The sequence below is a fragment of the Myxine glutinosa genome, chromosome 2 (genome assembly GCF_964187855.1).
Source record: "Myxine glutinosa chromosome 2, kmMyxGlut1.1, whole genome shotgun sequence".
NCBI lineage: Eukaryota > Metazoa > Chordata > Myxini > Myxiniformes > Myxinidae > Myxine > Myxine glutinosa.
In genome coordinates this window covers 123,699,714-123,716,848 of record NC_136262.1, presented here as the reverse complement: position 1 = coordinate 123,716,848, position 17,135 = coordinate 123,699,714, and the positions used below count along the sequence as shown (strand labels likewise).

The 17,135-nt window shown below is 47.4% G+C and overlaps 1 pseudogene across 1 annotated transcript; it reads left to right on the top strand.

Moving 5' to 3' along the window:
* The first annotated feature begins 13,832 nt into the window (after positions 1–13,832).
* On the top strand, positions 13,833–15,424 carry LOC137421301 (charged multivesicular body protein 4c-like; annotated as a pseudogene). Its single transcript, XR_013622353.1, has 5 exons — positions 13,833–14,133; positions 14,436–14,596; positions 14,677–14,785; positions 14,973–15,090; positions 15,276–15,424. The product of XR_013622353.1 is annotated as a charged multivesicular body protein 4c-like (transcript).
* Positions 15,425–17,135: the final 1,711 nt, after the last annotated feature.

Here is a 17,135-nt window from a genome sequence, read left to right as displayed (position 1 = left end):
GAAAAGACATTGGGAGTGGGTACAGTTCACTCGCAGAGAACTTGGTCAAATTCAGTGAACTTGGAGAGCTTCCAGGATCATTTCACCTGGAAAGACTCGATGATGGTCATGGCATTGAAGCTGCGATGGTTGCACATGGTGCAAAATATCATCAGACATGCAGGCTCCAGTACAACAACACCAAACTGCAGAGAGCACAAAAGAGAGCACTCAAGAAAGAATGTGAGAGCGATGAGGAACAAGCTGCATGCAAACGCACCAGGTTACATTCACGCTCATCGAGTACAGAGAAGAAGGTCCCAGAAAATTGTTTCTTCTGTGAACAACCTGCTGGGGCTGACAGTCTTCGGAAAGCTGCAACATTCCAAATGGACAAACGGGTGCGTGCCTGTGCAACCCTTCTTGGTGATACAGAACTGCTGGGCCGTCTCAGTGGTAGGGACATGATAGCGTTGGACGCCCAGTATCACCCACGGTGCTTGATAGGACTTTACAATCGCACAAGAAAGGCCCAGTCAACAGGATCACAGGACACAAAACAAGAGCGAGCAATGTCGGCAGTTGTCTTCGCTGAACTTGTCCTCTACATTGAAGAAACCAGACAAGATGAGGAGACGGCACCAGTATTCAGATTGGCTGACCTTGTTCAGCTCTATCAGTCCAGAATGGAACAGCTAGGAGTCCAGCTCGACACGAGAGTCCACTCCACACGACTGAAACAGAGACTGTTGGCTCAGTTTCCTGACATGCGGGCACACACCAAGGGGAGAGACATCCTGATGGCATTTGAAGAAGATGTCGGTGCTGCTCTTGCCAAAGCCTGCGAGCTGGACAGTGATAGTGATGCAGTCCATCTTGCCCATGCTGCACAGATTGTTCGCCGTCACATGTTTGGAGAAGCCAAGCCCTTCACAGGATTCCCTGAAGTATGTCAAGAAGAATCTGTGCCACCGTTGCTGCTTGCCCTAGTCAGTATGATCCTAGAGGGACCCAGCATCAAGGAACAGATGGCAGACACTAACCCTGCAGCAATTGCCACAGCTCAGATACTGAAGTTCAACAGCATCAAACACAAGCGAACACGTGGCACCACATCATCCACCATCATCCACCAGATGTAGCCAGGAAATTCAGGGAAAGCCACTTCACCGTTCAGAAAACACAGAGGGTGTTCTCTTCAATCCCGATTGACCAGGCACATGAGCAGAATAATGCCTGCATCAAAGGAGACGGTGGAGCAGTTGGGCTCACTGACAACCCTAGTGCCCTACGTCGCTGGATGGTTGCGGGACCAGAAGTTGCCAGGGTGATCGAAGAATTCCAGGATGGGAACCAACACTGGAGACGGCAAACAGCAGACACACGTCATCATGATCAGACGCCAAGTGTACAGGCCTCATTTGTGAAAGATGTTCGCTCTCTCGTCGGTGTCATAGAGGAGATGGGCAACCCATTCGAGGAGGAGAGTCAGGATGTAGTCAAACTGGACACAAAGGAGATCGCAGATCCTGCTGCTGTGGAGACCGTGATGAATGCCAAGAGGATTGGCCAAGAGCAGTTCGAGGCTTTCACCAGAGAGTGTCTGTTGGACAGAACAAAGGCAGTGGACGCACCCATTCCTCGTAACAAGCTGAAGGTGTTCAGCACTTCCACTCCAAGAAGCCAGAGCAAAGGTCAGCAACACCTCGCCTCCATCAAGAATGACCGTGAACTCTTCGCACGCCTGTACATTGGCTGCCAGACGAGGGATGGAAACCTTGAGGAGTTCTTTTGTCACGAGAATCAGGCATGTCCTCCTGCATTGTCTGATGGTGGAAGCCTCTGCACTGGTACCAAGAGTGATCTCCTCACATGCTTGGAAGAAGTCTCCGACGCAAAGACAGAGACTCCTGTCACGACCTGTATTGTGCTTGATGGAGCAGCCATCGTCCAGATGCTGAAGCCGGCTGCATCAAAGACCTTTGAAGAGTATGCACAACAGATCTTCATCCCATATATGTCCACGAAGCTGCAAACAGTGTCACGCCTGGATCTGGTCTGGGATACTTACCTTGCTGATTCACTGAAAGGTAGTACACGTGCAAAGCGGGGACAAGGTGTGCGGAGACGTGTGGTGGCTGCCGCAGCCATACCAGGAAACTGGCAGAACTTCCTACGAGTGGACAGCAACAAGACCGAGCTGTTCAGGTTCCTCTCAGCAGCTCTCATGGAATGGTTTGACCAGGAGGACAAGCAACTCGTCATTACTGATGGAGAGGCAGTGCTCAGCAAGCCACTACTGCCAGATCTGACCTCACTCGCCCCATGTAACCATGAAGAGGCTGACAGTCGGATGTTGCTGCATGCATCTCACGCAGTCCAGCATGGACACCATGCAATACTCATCCGGACTGTAGACACCGATGTTGTGGTGCTGGCAGTGTCCCTGGCACAGGAGTTGCAACCAGAAGACAAACTGTGGCTGGCATTCGGAACAGGCCAGAGTTTCCGATACCTAGCAGCACACGAAATAGCAGCTGGATTGGGACGAGAGAAGGCTCGTGCACTGCCAATGTTCCACGCTCTAACTGGATGCGACACTGTGTCTAGTTTTCATAGACATGGCAAGAACACTGCGTGGGCAGTCTGGACGGTACTGCCAGAACTCACTGAGGCGCTGCTGCTGCTGTCCTCTGCACCTCGTGACATACCAGACGATGCAATGCGCATCATCGAGAGGTTCGTGATCCTGTTGTATGATCGAACCAGCAAATGCACAGACATTGACAAGGCCAGGAGGAAACTCTTCGCAAGGAAGAACAATGTGCAGCTCATCCCTCCAACGAAGGCAGCTCTGGAGGAACATGTCAAGAGGGCAGTGTATCAAGGTGGACATGTGTGGGGTCAGATACTGCTGCCAGCACCAGAGCTCCCTCCACCAACCAACTGGGGTTGGTCAAGGACTGGAGAAGGACAGTACACACCTTACTGGACCAGGCTAACTGAGGCAGCTCACAGCTGCATTGAGCTGGTTTCTTGCAAGTGCAAGAAAGGGTGTGTGAGGCGCTGCAAGTGCAAAAAGGCTGCCCTTCAGTGCACAGCCCTCTGTGTGTGTGAAGGGGACTGCACATGACGATGAGTCAACAACATACATGTACTTGTGGCAATGCTGAACTTGTTAACATGACACTGTTTATGTACACGTATCTTCAGTACCGGTATATACCTAGCCTCAGATACCAGTACACCTAGCCTCAAATACTAGACCATGTAGCATGTCAGTATTATACCTAAGACATTTACAGAACTAAGACATTCTTTTCAAAGTATTGTGTTGAATCCAATATTTGCCTAGATAATTTCCAAATAAAATTATATAACAGACTGTGATAGATAATATTAAGTTGAAATTGGTACCATTGGATTCCTTGCCCCCAAAAACATACATTTAGATACCAGAATCAAGTCAATAGCTGCATTACGTCCAGAGATAATAGCAAATGTAGATTTCAAGTGGCGGCCATTTTGAAATCCAATATGGCGGACATAAAGAGAGAATTTCAAGTAGCCCAATATCTGAAAATGTTCGCAACATATTAATGTACATTTGTGCCAAATTTGGTGCTTGTATCACAAAATGCACAACAGGTTTGCTCTGCTGCTACACTACAATACAAAGTTATGGACGAATTCGTACGAGGTGAAATAGTCAGGAGTGGGCTGACAGTCATATCTTGAGGTTGTATGTAGTTCAGAAGATTTTGGGGACCATCACCTTTCACCCTCTTTAAATGGGCACATCCAGATGGGGAGAACAACACCATGAGACCTGCTGTCGTGATGCATTGTGCCAAATTTGCTTCGTATCGCCCAGTAGTTGTGGAGACTGGTTTAGTGAAAATGAGGGATTTGGGGATCTTTTCAGGGACACTTTCCAGGGCAGATATGACCATGAGGAACAAACAATGTTCGGGCACATTTTCGAAGCCTCATCCCGAGTTTGGTCTGTACCTGTATGGTAGTTTAGTTTGGTCTTTACCTGTATGGTAGTTTATAAAAAGAAGATTTTGAATAAAATACCTTCTTTCTGAGAAGAAGTCCTCACTCTTATTCTCCCAACCCCAAAGCATCCATCCCTTCCTTTTATTGTAGTATAGATAGGTTTGTGGTGTTCCTCAGATGCATGTTGGCATACATCATTGTAGAAGATTTTGATGTCGGGAGTAATTTTAAAATAGACTTAGAAAAAGAAACGTTCACGTCATGGAGAAGTTACATTTATATTTCTTCCCATGGTCACAATCAATCAACAGTGACACAAAACAGCTTCTGTGTGTTTAATCCTTCGTTATACCCATGGACAAGGGAAAGAATACACGAGACCAAAAATGCATTCCATGTGCAATGTTTTCATCAATTACCTCACCCAGTGTTCAAATACAGTTAAAAACTCCCAAATCTGAACTTCCAAAATCCGAACAAAATTCTAACTTCAAAATAAATTATTTAAAAATAAAAAAAGCGTCGTCTGCTCAATTCCGATTAATCTGCTGGCGTGATGGCCACATAAAATAAGTTCACCATCAAGAACTGTATTTGAGTAGTTGCACGTGCATGGAACTCAGTGATGCAACCAACATTCAAAAATGCATGGCTTGACATATGGCCACTTACCATGCTCGATGACACAGCAACCTGAAGACTGAGGTTTTTTTTTTTGGTTTTTTTTTTGCATACAAGATCGAGGCTCGTGAAAGAGCTAACATTAATCACACAAAGTCAAACCGACACAAAAAAAACACAAAATAAGGGGAGCGGTTGACAAGATGGGGAGAGACGGGGAAGGACAAAAACACAACATTTGAGAGCAGGGACATCGAGGGAACTGTGGGAGGGAGAAGGCTTGGGGGGAGGTGGGAGAGGTATAAAACATATGGACACTGCAAGGACTTCCAGGAAAGAAGTTGGAATTTCGAAAAAGAGTATCTGGGGTGAATTAGCGGGGGTAGAAAAGATCAAGGTTTTGGATGGGGGAAGATAAGAGATGGTAGTGAACAGCTGTTTTAAAGACCTGGAGGGAGGAGTGGGATTGAAGGGAGTGGGTGAGTTTGTTCCAGAGGTGGGAGAAAAGGGGAATGAAAGAGTGAAGGTGAGCAGAGAGCCAAGATTTTGGGCAGTTTAACCATAAGAGGGTTGCTAGCAGATCTTGTGCGACCTGTAGGAATATTTGGGGGACAGGGCACAGATAGAGCTGGGGGAGCAAGGCCGGAGAGGAGTCGGTAGAAGACAGAAAGACCACCAACCTGCCTGCGGTGAGTGAGTGAAAGGCCCTCGGAGTTAGCTTCATCGCAAGAGATTCCAATGATTCTGAAAGCTTTGGCTTCAACAGCGTGAAGCCGAGCTAGGTGTGAGGCAGGAGCACCGGCCCAGAGGGGGGAACAGTATTCCATTGAGCTGTGGATGAAAGACTTGTATGTGGTGAGGAGCTCAGGTGTGCCAAGGAAGGACTTCGCACGACGGAGGATGCCCAGTCGGCGACTGGCTTTGGAGGCCAGATTTGAAATGTGGTTTTCCCAGGAAAGATCATGGCAGATAGTGAGACCCAAAAGCTTGAGTGACATAACTTCTTGGAGAGGATTATTCAGAAAGTGGATGGGAGGGTTGTCCAGTCGGTCTTTTCGGAGAGACATCGTAAGAGTGTGAGATTTGTCAGGATTGAAAGACATGTTCCACTTGTTTGCCCAGTCTGTGATTTTGTCCAGGTCTGCAGAGAATGAGGAGGCTGCAGACTGCCGATCTGAGGGATGAGGAATGGAGCGGCAGAGAGTGGAGTCATCAGCAAAGAGATAGAGAGGATTTTCAAGAGAGTCAGAGAGATCGTTGATGAAGACCAGAAAAAGCACAGGGCACAGAACACTGCCTTGGGGAACTCCAGCCTGAACAGGAAGATGAGATTAGAGAAGCCCATTCAGGGCCACACGTTGACTACGACTAGAGAGGAAGTCCACCAGCCATGCGTGGAGATTTCCATGGATACCAAAGGAGGACAGTTTGGTGAGCAGAGCGGGGTGCCAGACCGTATCGAAGGCACGTGATATGTCAAGGGAGACAGCTCTAATTTCCTGTTTGGCATTGAGGACCTCCATCCATTGTTGAGAAAGCAGAAGCAGCATGTCCAGAGTAGAGTGACCTGGTCTGAAACCAAATTGATGATCAGAGATCAAGCCATTGGAGAAGAGGAAAGATTTCATATCCGAAGCAATGATGGATTCCATGACTTTGCTGATAATTGGGAGAAGACCGATTGGTCTGTAGTTGCTAGGATCTGTTTTTGCACATTTTTTGTGCAAAGCGGTGATGTTGGCTGATTTCCAAGCAGATGGCAGATGACCTTGAGCAAAAGAGAGGGTGAAGAAAACAGAGAGAGGGAGTGAAAGAGTGGAAGAACAAGATTTTAGGACCCGTGGGCTGATGCCGTCAGGTCCAGTTGCAGAATCAGAGTCGAGGGTTGACAGAAACTTTTCCACCTTGTCAGGAGGAAAGGACACAGAGTCCAGGAGCAGCTGGGTACGATTGGGTACGGTGGGTACAGAGAGGGATGGGTTTGGGACACAAGATTTAGAGGCAAACACAGAGTTGAGGCATTCAGCTTTTTCACGTGCGGAGTCAGCTGTGTAGCCGTTTGAGGTGAGGGAGGGGATGGAGGGGGAACAAACACCAGAAACAGATTTGACCAGACGTCACCAGGATTTGGAAGACGGAGACAGATAAGAGAGTTCAGTCTTGAGAACGGAGAGATATTGTTTCCTGGCTCTCCTGAGGGTGGACACACACTTGTTTCGGGCTTTGTGAAAGGAAATGAGATTTCCTTCCGTTGGATTTGCTTTCCAGGAGACGAAGGCAAGTTGTTTCTGGGCAACAGCCTCACCACATGATTCCGTGTACCATGGACGGGAGGAAGGGTATGACAACTGAAGACGAGATGCGATAAATCTGTGCATGAGAGAGAGCAATTTACTTTGGAATAATTCCCAGGATGAGTTGATGTCAGAGGCGGTAGAGATGGGAGACCAGTCCAGATGATTGATGGCTGCTTGAAGACCGTGCCAGTTGGCCTGAGTGAAATGCCAGACTCGTCGACGCTGAGGAGGCTCTCTGAGAATGGTCAGAGAGATGTCCACTTTAACAAGCACATGATCAGATGAGCCGATTGGAGCAGAAGAAGAGCAGCAGACATTTTCAGGGAAGTTAGTCATAACCAAGTCCAGAAGAGAAGATGCTCCGTTGACTGAGATCCGGGTCAGGAAATTGACAGATTGTGTCAGTCCCAGTGAGTCGCAGAAGTCCTTTGCTGAGGAGCCATGGCTGGTGAGAGAGGTACCCACACCCAGCCAACTGGCATGGTGACAATTGAAATCACCACATATGAGGAAGAGAGAGTTGGGATGGGTAGATAGAAGTTGGTCCATATTATCAGACAGCGAGATGTAGATGGAGTCATCACTGTTTGGTGGACGGTACAACACACATATGAACAAAAGGTGGGAGCGAAGGGGAAGCCGCAGCCAGAGGTATTCCCTGGGGGTTAGGTGGAGAGAGGGCAGTGCAGGGCGAGTGAGGAAGAGAGTTTTTGATAAAGATAGCAACCCCACCTCTAGGACGAGGCTCAGGTCTATCATACCGGAGGAGGGAGTAACCTGGGAGAGATACCAAGGAATCAGAGACATCTTGAAGGAGGAAAGTTTTTGTTAAGCAGATCACGTCTGGTTTGTCAGAAGCAACCTGTATGGAGAGATCAGTCAAGTTTGAGCGAAGGCCCCAGATGTTTGAGGTCCATACCGTTAATGAAGAGGAAGGGGGAGCATCGGATACAGAACAGGGGGGGGGGGGGGGGGAGAAGGGTAAGAAGTGTAAGAGGAGGAAGAGGTAGGGAGAGCTGTTGAAGGTGTGTCAGAGAATTCAGAATAGCTTGGAGAAAGGGAAGGATGGGTCGGACAAAAGGTTTGATGGTGATTGGGTGAGGCACAGTCAGGTGTTATTTGAGGAGGGGGAAGAGCGAGGAAGAAGGTTGGGGGAGATGAAGGTGAGAGTTGAAAGGGGGAAGAAGCGGGGAGGACGTTTTGAGGAGGAGGGGTGAGAGGGGAGGGGTGAGGGAGAGTCTAGGAGGGGAGGGGTGTGGGGGGAGATTTGAAAGGGATGGGTGATGGGAAGGATTTGGAGGGGAGGGGGAAGATTTGAAAGGGTTGGGTGATGGGGAAGATTTGGAGGGGAGGGGCAAGGGGGAAGATTTGAAAGAGATGGGTGATGGGGAAGAATTGGAGGGGAGGGGCAAGGGGGTAGATTTGGAGGGGAGGGGTGATGGGGTAGTTTTAGAGGGGAGGGGTGATGGGGAAGATTTGGAGAGGAGGGGTGAGATTGGATTTTAGAAAGTGTACGATTGATGGAAAACGAACATTTATTGCAAAATGAGTTTCTTGTGACCTTCGAGTCAAAAATACGTTTGAGGACGCCGGAGGAGGGGTGGAGTGCAGGAGAGTTTCGGGAATGTAGAAAAGAGGAACTGTAAGAGATGGAATTTTTTTTTGGAATGAATAGATTTGCTGAGCAAGTAGAAAGCATCCTTTTATAGAAGAAGAAGAAGAAAAAGGTGTTTTAAAATACGACAGAATACAGTACTTCAGGGGATAGTTTAAACATTTTTAAATTGAGCAGTGAAAACTATCTTCGGAAATGGAAATGGGGTTGAAACACGTGATCGAGGAACGAACGAACAAAGAAGAACAACGAATACACGAATAAGGTCAATGAATAAGAACAGAGAAGGAAATGTTTTTTTTGGTTTTTTTTTTTTTTGAGTTGAGATTTTAAACAAGGAAGTATGGGGTGAAAGACTGGGACAAAAACAGAGAACGAAAGTAATTGCAGCACAATCGACGGACCGCGGATAGAAAAACAAAGCCTCAAGGTAGGACACGGTAGCCAACAAGGCCTCAAAAGACACGACACTAATTAACCGACGATTTTGCATACAGGTATGAAAAATTAACACCGATAAATCTTCCTAAGGACACACTATAGGTACACACACCGAAAGATAAATACAGTTTCGACAAAAACACAATTGTGAAAATTACTTAACTTCGAAAGCGTGAGCGCATGGACAGCTGCGAAAAGACGTTGCGAGATCATGTTTCCCTTGGACTAACATGGTATGTTTCCCAAAGACTTACATGTTATTTTGTTTCTGTAAGACTAACATGATATTATGTGTCCCTAAGACTTACATGATATTATGTTTCCCTCAGACTTGCATGTTATTTTGTTTCCCTAAGACTTCCATGTTATTATGTTTCCCTAAGACTTCCATGTTATTATGTTTCCCTAAGACGTACATGTTGGTATGTTTTTTTTTTTTTGGGGATACTGAAACGAGGCTCGTGAAAGAGCTGACATTTACTTCACAAACAAATCAACCAGACAAACAAAATATATAAAAAGAGGGAGTGGAAGACAAGAGAAGGGGAAGCACACAAACACTTGAGAGCACACAACATTTAAGAGCAGGGAGATGTGTGGGAGGGAGAGGGCTTGGGGGGAGGAGGCATGGGAATGGGGGGGGGGGGGGGTGGGGTGGGAGAAGTACAAAACACAAGGACACCAAGGTCTTCCAGGACAGAAGTTGGTATTTCAAAAAAGTGGAATTGGGGTGAAATTAGCGGGGATAGAAAAGATCAAGGTTTTGGATGGGGGAAGATAAGAGATGGTGGTGAACAGCTGTTTTAAAGACCTGGAGGGTGGAGTGGGATTGAAGAGAGTGAGGGAGTTTGTTCCAGAGGTGGGAGAAAAGAGGAATGAAGGAGTGAAGGTGAGCAGACAGTCTTGATTTTGGCAGTTTAACCATAAGAGGGTTGCAGGCAGATCTTGTGCGACCTGTAGGAATATTTGCGGGACAGAGCCCAGAGAGAGTTGGGGGGGCAAGGCCAGAGAGGAGTCAGTAGAAGACGGAAAGACCACCAACCTGCCTGCGGTGAGTGAGTGAGAGGCCCTTGGAGTTAGCTTCATCGTGGGAGATTCCAATGATTCTGAATGCTTTGGTTTATTCTGAAGGTTTCTGAAGGTTTTAAGGTTTTTTTTGAAGGTTTTTTCTGAAGATTTTTGAATTCTGAAGGTTTTAAACTTTCGAGTGAGAACGTTGACGCAGTAGAATTGATATGTTATGCAAAGGGTATGTTAATATTAAGATCGGTTTTGAGGATTATAGGAAAAATCTTGGCTGGTCGACTCACTTATTTCATATAACCTCAACCTCAAACATCCGGGGCCTTCGCTCAAACTTGACTGATCTCTCCATACAGGTTGCTTCTGACAAACCAGACGTGATCTGCTTAACATAAACTTTCCTCCTTCATGATGTCTCTGATTCCTTGGTATCTCTCCCAAGTTACTCCCTCCTCCGGTGTGATAGACCTGAGCCTCGTCCTGGAGGGGGGGTTGCTATCTTTATCAAAAACTCTCTTCCTCACTCACCCTGCACTGCCCTCTCTCCACCTCACCCCCAGGAATACCTTTGGCTACGGCTTCCCCTTCGCTCCCACCTTTTGTTCATATGTGTGTTGTACCGTCCACCAAACAGTGATGACTCCATCTACATCTCGCTGTCTGATAATATGGACCAACTTCTATCTACCCATCCCAACTCTCTCTTCCTCATATGTGGTGATTTCAATTGTCACCATGCCAGTTGGCTGGGTGTGGGTACCTCTCTCACCAGCCATGGCTCTTCAGCAAAGGACTTCTGTGACTCACTGGGACTGACACAATCTGTCAATTTCCCGACCCGGATCTCAGTCAACGGAGCATCTTCTCTTCTGGACTTGGTTATGACTAACTTCCCTGAAAATGTCTGCTGCTCTTCTTCTGCTCCAATCGGCTCATCTGATCATGTGCTTGTTAAAGTGGACATCTCTCTGACCATTCTCAGAGAGCCTCCTCAGCGTCGATGAGTCTGGCATTTCACTCAGGCCAACTGGCACGGTCTTCACGCAGCCATCCATCATCTGGACTGGTCTCCCATCTCTACCGCCTCTGACATCAACTCACCCTGGGAATTCTTCCAAAGTAAATTGCTCTCTCTCATGCACAGATTTATCCCATCTCGTCTTCAGTTGTCATACCCTTCCTCCCGTCCATGGTACACGGAATCTTGTGGTGAGGCTATTGCCCAGAAACGACTTGCTTTCGTCTCCTGGAAAGCAAATCCAACGGAAGGAAATGTCATTTCCTTTCACAAAGCCCGAAACAAGTGTGTGTCCACCCTCAGGAGAGCCAGGAAACAATATCTCTCCGTTCTCAGGACAGAACTCTCTTATCTGTCTCCCTCTTGCAAATCCTGGTGGCGTCTGGTCAAATCTGTTTCTGGTGTTTGTTCCCCCTCCATCCCCTCCCTCACCTCAAACGGCCACACGGCTGACTCCGCACGTGAAAAAGCTGAATGCCTCAACTCTGTGTTTGCCTCTAAATCTTGTGTCCCAAACCCATCCCTCTCTGTACCCACCGTACCCAGCTGCTCCTGGACTCTGTGTCCTTTCCTCCTGACGAGGTGGAAAGGTTTCTTTCAACCCTCGACTCTGCTTCTGCAACTGGACCTGTCGGCATCAGCCCACGGGTCCTAAAATCCTGTGCTTCCGCTCTTTCACTCCCTCTCTCTGTTCTCTTCACCCTCTCTTTTGCTCAAGGTCATCTGCCATCTGCTTGGAAATCTGCCAACATCACCGCTTTGCACAAAAAATGTGCAAAAACAGATCCCAGCAACTACAGACCAATCAGCCTTCTCCCAATTATCAGCAAAGTCATGGAATCCATCATTGCTTCAGATATGAAATCTTTCCTCTTCTCCAATGGCTTGATCTCTGATCATCAATTTGGTTTCAGACCTGGTCACTCTACTCTGGACATTGCTTTCTCAACAATGGATGGAGGTCCTCAATGCCAAACAGGAAATTAGAGCTGTCTCCCTTGACATATCACGTGCCTTCGATACGGTCTGGCACCCCGCTTTGCTCACCAAACTCTCCTCTTTTGGTATCGTGGAAATCTCCACGCATGGCTGGCGGACTTCCTCTCTCGTCGTAGTCAACATGTGGCCCTGAATGGGTTTCTCTCATCTCCTCTTCCTGTTCAGGCTGGAGTTCTCCAAGGCAGTGTTCTGGGCCCTGTGCTTTTTCTGGTCTTCATCAATGATCTCTCTGACTCTCTTGAAAATCCTCTCTATCTCTTTGCTGATGACTCTACTCTCTGTCGCTCCATTCTTCATCCCTCAGATCGGCAGTCTGCAGCCTCCTCACTCTCTGCAGACCTGGACAAAATCACAGACTGGGCAAACAAGTGGAACATGTCTTTCAATCCTGACAAATCTCACACTCTTACGATGTCTCTCCGAAAAGACCGATTGGACAACCCTCCCATCCACTTTCTGAATAATCCTCTCCAAGAAGTTCTGTCACTCAAGCTTTTGGGTCTCACTATCTGCCATGATCTTTCCTGGGAAAACCACATTTCAAATCTGGCCTCCAAAGCCAGTCGCCGACTGGGCATCCTCCGTCGTGCGAAGTCCTTCCTTGGCACACCTGAGCTCCTCACCACATACAAGGCTTTCATCTGCAGCTCAATGGAATACTGCTCTCCCCTCTGGGCTGGTGCTCCTGCCTCACACCTAGCTCGTCTTCACGCTATTGAAACCAAAGCATTCAGAATCATTGGAATCTCCCGCGATGAAGCTAACTCCAAGGGCCTCTCACTCACTCACCGCAGGCAGGTTGGTGGTCTTTCCGTCTTCTACTGACTCCTCTCTGGCCTTGCCCCCCCCCCCAGCTCTCTCTGGGCTCTGTCCCGCAAATATTCCTACAGGTCGCACAAGATCTGCCTGCAACCCTCTTATGGTTAAACTGCCAAAATCAAGACTCTGCTCACCTTCATTCCTCTTTTCTCCCACCTCTGGAACAAACGCCCTCACTCTCTTCAATCCCACTCCACCCTCCAGGTCTTTAAAACAGCTGTTCACCACCATCTCTTATCTTCCCCCATCCAAAACCTTGATCTTTTCTACCCCCGCTAATTTCACCCCAAATCCACTTTTTTGAAATACCAACTTCTGTCCTGGAAGTCCGTGGTGTCCTTGTGTTTTCTACTTCTCCCACCCCCCCCCCCCTTCCCACGCCTCCTCCCCCCAAGCCCTTTCCCTCCCACACATCTCCCTGCTCTCAAATGTTGTGTGCTCTCAAGTGTTTGTGTGCTTCCCCTTCTCTCCCCATCTTGTCTCCCGCTCCCGCTTTTTATATATTTTGTCTGTCTGGTTGATTTGTTTGTGAAGTAAATGTTAGCTCTTTCACGAGCCTCGATTCAGTATACAAAAAAAAAAATATATATATATATATATATATATGACGGTTTAAGCTTATTATTTTCTCTTCAGTAAAAATATATTTTGTAATACTTGTTACTCATCGTCGAATAAAAGCATTTCAATGTTCCAATAAATCGTTCTATTTCCATAAATTGCTGTTGTTTTTTTATGGAAAGTTGTCAGTTGGTCCATCCTGTCAGTTGGTCATAGTATCTGAAGGATTTATTTCGCTTCTCGCAGGTACTGTTCCCTGTAATGAAATTGTGTCTGTTTGAACCCAGGTGTTATGCGGCTTCTGTCCACTGCGCGGCGGTTATAAGAACTCAGACAGACAGCGCTACGATCATCCCTGTGACATTTATTGTGTGTAATGTTGTGCATTAGATGGTGCGTATTATTCCTCTGTTCCAGGCTTGCTTGTGCTGGTTTGCAAATCCATGACTGATTCCTATGAATGTTGATATGTTGGTTTTCTTACAGGTATTGCGAGAGATCGATTTAGAATTAAACTCACAATCTGAGACAATGTTAACTCTGGTTTTTACAACATTCCCTATACACAGTGGGCGTTATGAGCTTGTTTAAAAAGATCTTGGGTGCCAAAGGCAAGAAACAAAGCTCGGCATCAGTGGAAGAAGCCATACAGCGATTACGCAAGAGCGAAGAGCTGGTGGAAGAAAAGCAGCTCTTCCTAGAAGAGAAGATTCGTGTTGAATTAGATATTGCTCGTCGGAACATCAAGAACAAGCGAGGTGATTTTTTTTATTTTGTATACAGCATCGAGGCTCATAAAAGAGCAAACATTTATCACACACAAAAAAAAATCAAGCAGACACACGAAGTATATAATAAGGGGAGCGGTAGACAAGATGGGGAGAGAAGGGGAAGCACACAAACACAACATTTGAGAGCAGGGACAATGGGACATCGGGAGAACTGTGGGAGGGAACGCGCTTAGCGCGACGTGCAGGCAAGTCACCACGACGACGCGGCCTCGCACACACTCCAAAAACAAACGAACAAACTTATTTTGTTTTGTTTTTCTCTCTTGCAGTCGCTTTGCTTGCGTTGAAGAGGAAGAAGTGCTGGGAAAATTGACCAGCAAATTGATGGGGCCCTTACAAAAATGGAATTCAAACGGGTGTCCTTACAGAATGCGGCGCTTCGCTCCATGGAGTTTGCTCCGAAGGCGTTGGAAAATGTCCACAAGGATATGTGCGTATGGAAATGGATATGTTTTGGCGTTATGGAGGAAAAACACACACGGATTTTATTATCTTTTTGCTCTCATGCAGGGACATTAATAAAGTCCATGATGTACAAGTACAAGAACAGCAGGAATTGGGGCCAGAAATTTCTGATGCCATCTCTCGGTCAGTTGGCGTTGCACAAGCGATTGATAAGGTGTGGCAGTGTCCAACTTTCACCTTTTGTGTATTAATTCTGACATGTTTTATTAGTTATTACCTGAGAGTGTGGAGAGGACTTATGATATTGGTATGTATGTTGCATATTGATGATTCCTATTCTGAAAACTCATGTTGCTCTCAGAGGGAAGCACGCCTTTGACTGAAGTGTTGTGTATTACCAGGATGAACTTCCAGCTGAGCTAGTGGAGATACAAGAACAATTTCTTATACAAGAACTCCTGGCTGGTGCAAAACCTGAGATGCCCAGCGTCTCAACGACCATCCCTGCAGAAGATCCAGGTACTAATGGTCTGAATTGTAGTGGCCATCCCTTATATACGTGGATTTCTTTTTATTTTTGGTTCCAGTGGAGGGGAGGGGGTGGGAGGAAGGATGTTGTGTGGTGCTGCTCACCTGTGTCATGTAACGTAAAACCAAGCAACCTTTTTTTTTTTCCTTCGCTTTGCACCACCTCACCTGAGCAGGAATACCAAGATGAAGATGAAAATTTGAGAGAGCCTGAACGCTGGGCTTCAGATTGCGTCTTCAAATAAAATTGACGATGTTAAACCCATACGCAGTTTTCTGTTTTTGTTTTTTTTTGTTTGTTTTTTTCAATACAAGATCGAGGCTCATGAAAGAGCTAACATTAATCACACAAACCGACACATCAAACACAAAATAAGGGGAGCGGTAGACAAGATGGGGAGAGAGAGGGAAGGACACAAACACAACATTTGAGAGCAGGGACATCGGGAGAAATGTGGGAGGGGGAGGGCTTGGGGGAATGAGCCATGGGAAGGGGGGGGGGGGTGAGAGAGGTATAAAACACATGGACACTGCTAGGACTTCCAGGAAAGAAACAGGGAATTTGAAGGAAGTAGATTTGGGATGTATTAACTGGGGTAGAAAATATTGTTGCGGATCTCCGACGTCGGCTCTCCCCTTATCAAGAGGGGGTTAATCCCCTTGTCTTTTTATCTGGCCGACGCGATCCAAAGTTATCACGTTCCTTCCGGTCGGTGGTAAATAGGGTTGTTGGTCGAATTTTAGTCCCATTACCTAATTACTACCACCAACCGTAAAGCAAGGGAATAACTCCCACTCGAATCACGGATATTGATTGAATATGCCGAGCGGATAGCAATCCGCAACCTGAGCTATTAACAATGACTAACCCGATTATAGCCGTTCCGAATCGTGCCGCGTTTACCCAATGGAGAAAAGACTAGGACGATCGGATTAAGAGGAAACCAGGAAAATAGGAAGAACAGATTGGTTTATTAATTATGTACAAATAAGAAGAGGAAATGAAAGAATGTACAAGAAAGAAAGAGGAAGGAAAAGTACACAGGGCAGTCTTAACTACAGGCTTAACTTATTCCCTGGACTCGGGCCCGCTCGCTCTCAGATTCGGTCTCAGACTTCCGACTCACACGGGGATGCAGATGGTAGGGTGGAAGGTCCGGCGATGGTGTCCGGGCTCCGGTCCGGCTCCGGTCCTTGATCCGTACCAGCAGATGAAACCCGGCAGGCAGCTCTCCACATAGCGTAGCGCGAGCGGACAATTATCTTGAAGGGGAAAGGTAAGCTTGGGCTATCGGCGTACGTAATTTGTGTACCGGCGCTTTTGTACTCGCGCTACCGGTCTTACTCGCTCCAAGCGCCCCTCCCCAATGTCCTGCATGCTGCAGTTCTCAGCAATGCGTGCCGCGCGCTTGCCCAGTCAGCCCTCTCGTGAAGCGCAATTCCTTCCAGACCTTTCAATACCAATCTTGGCTTCAGTCCTTTCGCAATGAGTGCTGCTCCGTAAGTTCTTATCACACTGCACCTTCCTCACGAGTCCTTTGTAATCGCATCGGTCCTTCCAAGTCCTTTCAACCACGATAAGTCCTCTTGAGGGCTTTGCGTGCGCGCTTTTATAACCAAGCCAGTGAATGCTCTCGGAGCCCAAAACCACGCCCTGTCAGGCGACCTCACCTCAGCCCTGGTTGGCTGGTGTTGGCTTACTGGCCCCACCTTGATGGCTGGTTGATGTGGCCGCACCTCCATCCTGGCGCTCCGCCCCCTTTTCGGGCCTTACCTCATGGGTTTCTGGGCTGGTTTGAGCGGAAGCCCAGCGAGGTTGCGAACGCTGCTGGCAAAGGCACGTAACAAATTGGGAGGGCCATGGGGCACAGACTGGGGAGCGCTTAGTGGCGTCGCGTGGAAGGGAGGCTGCCAAAATGAACGGATGGGGACCTACTCATTTGTTTGACGCAACGCAGATGCGACTATTGGGAATGGCCTTATCTAAACACATACTAAGAAATAACTGACGTCCTATGGTGACCTACGTGTTGCTT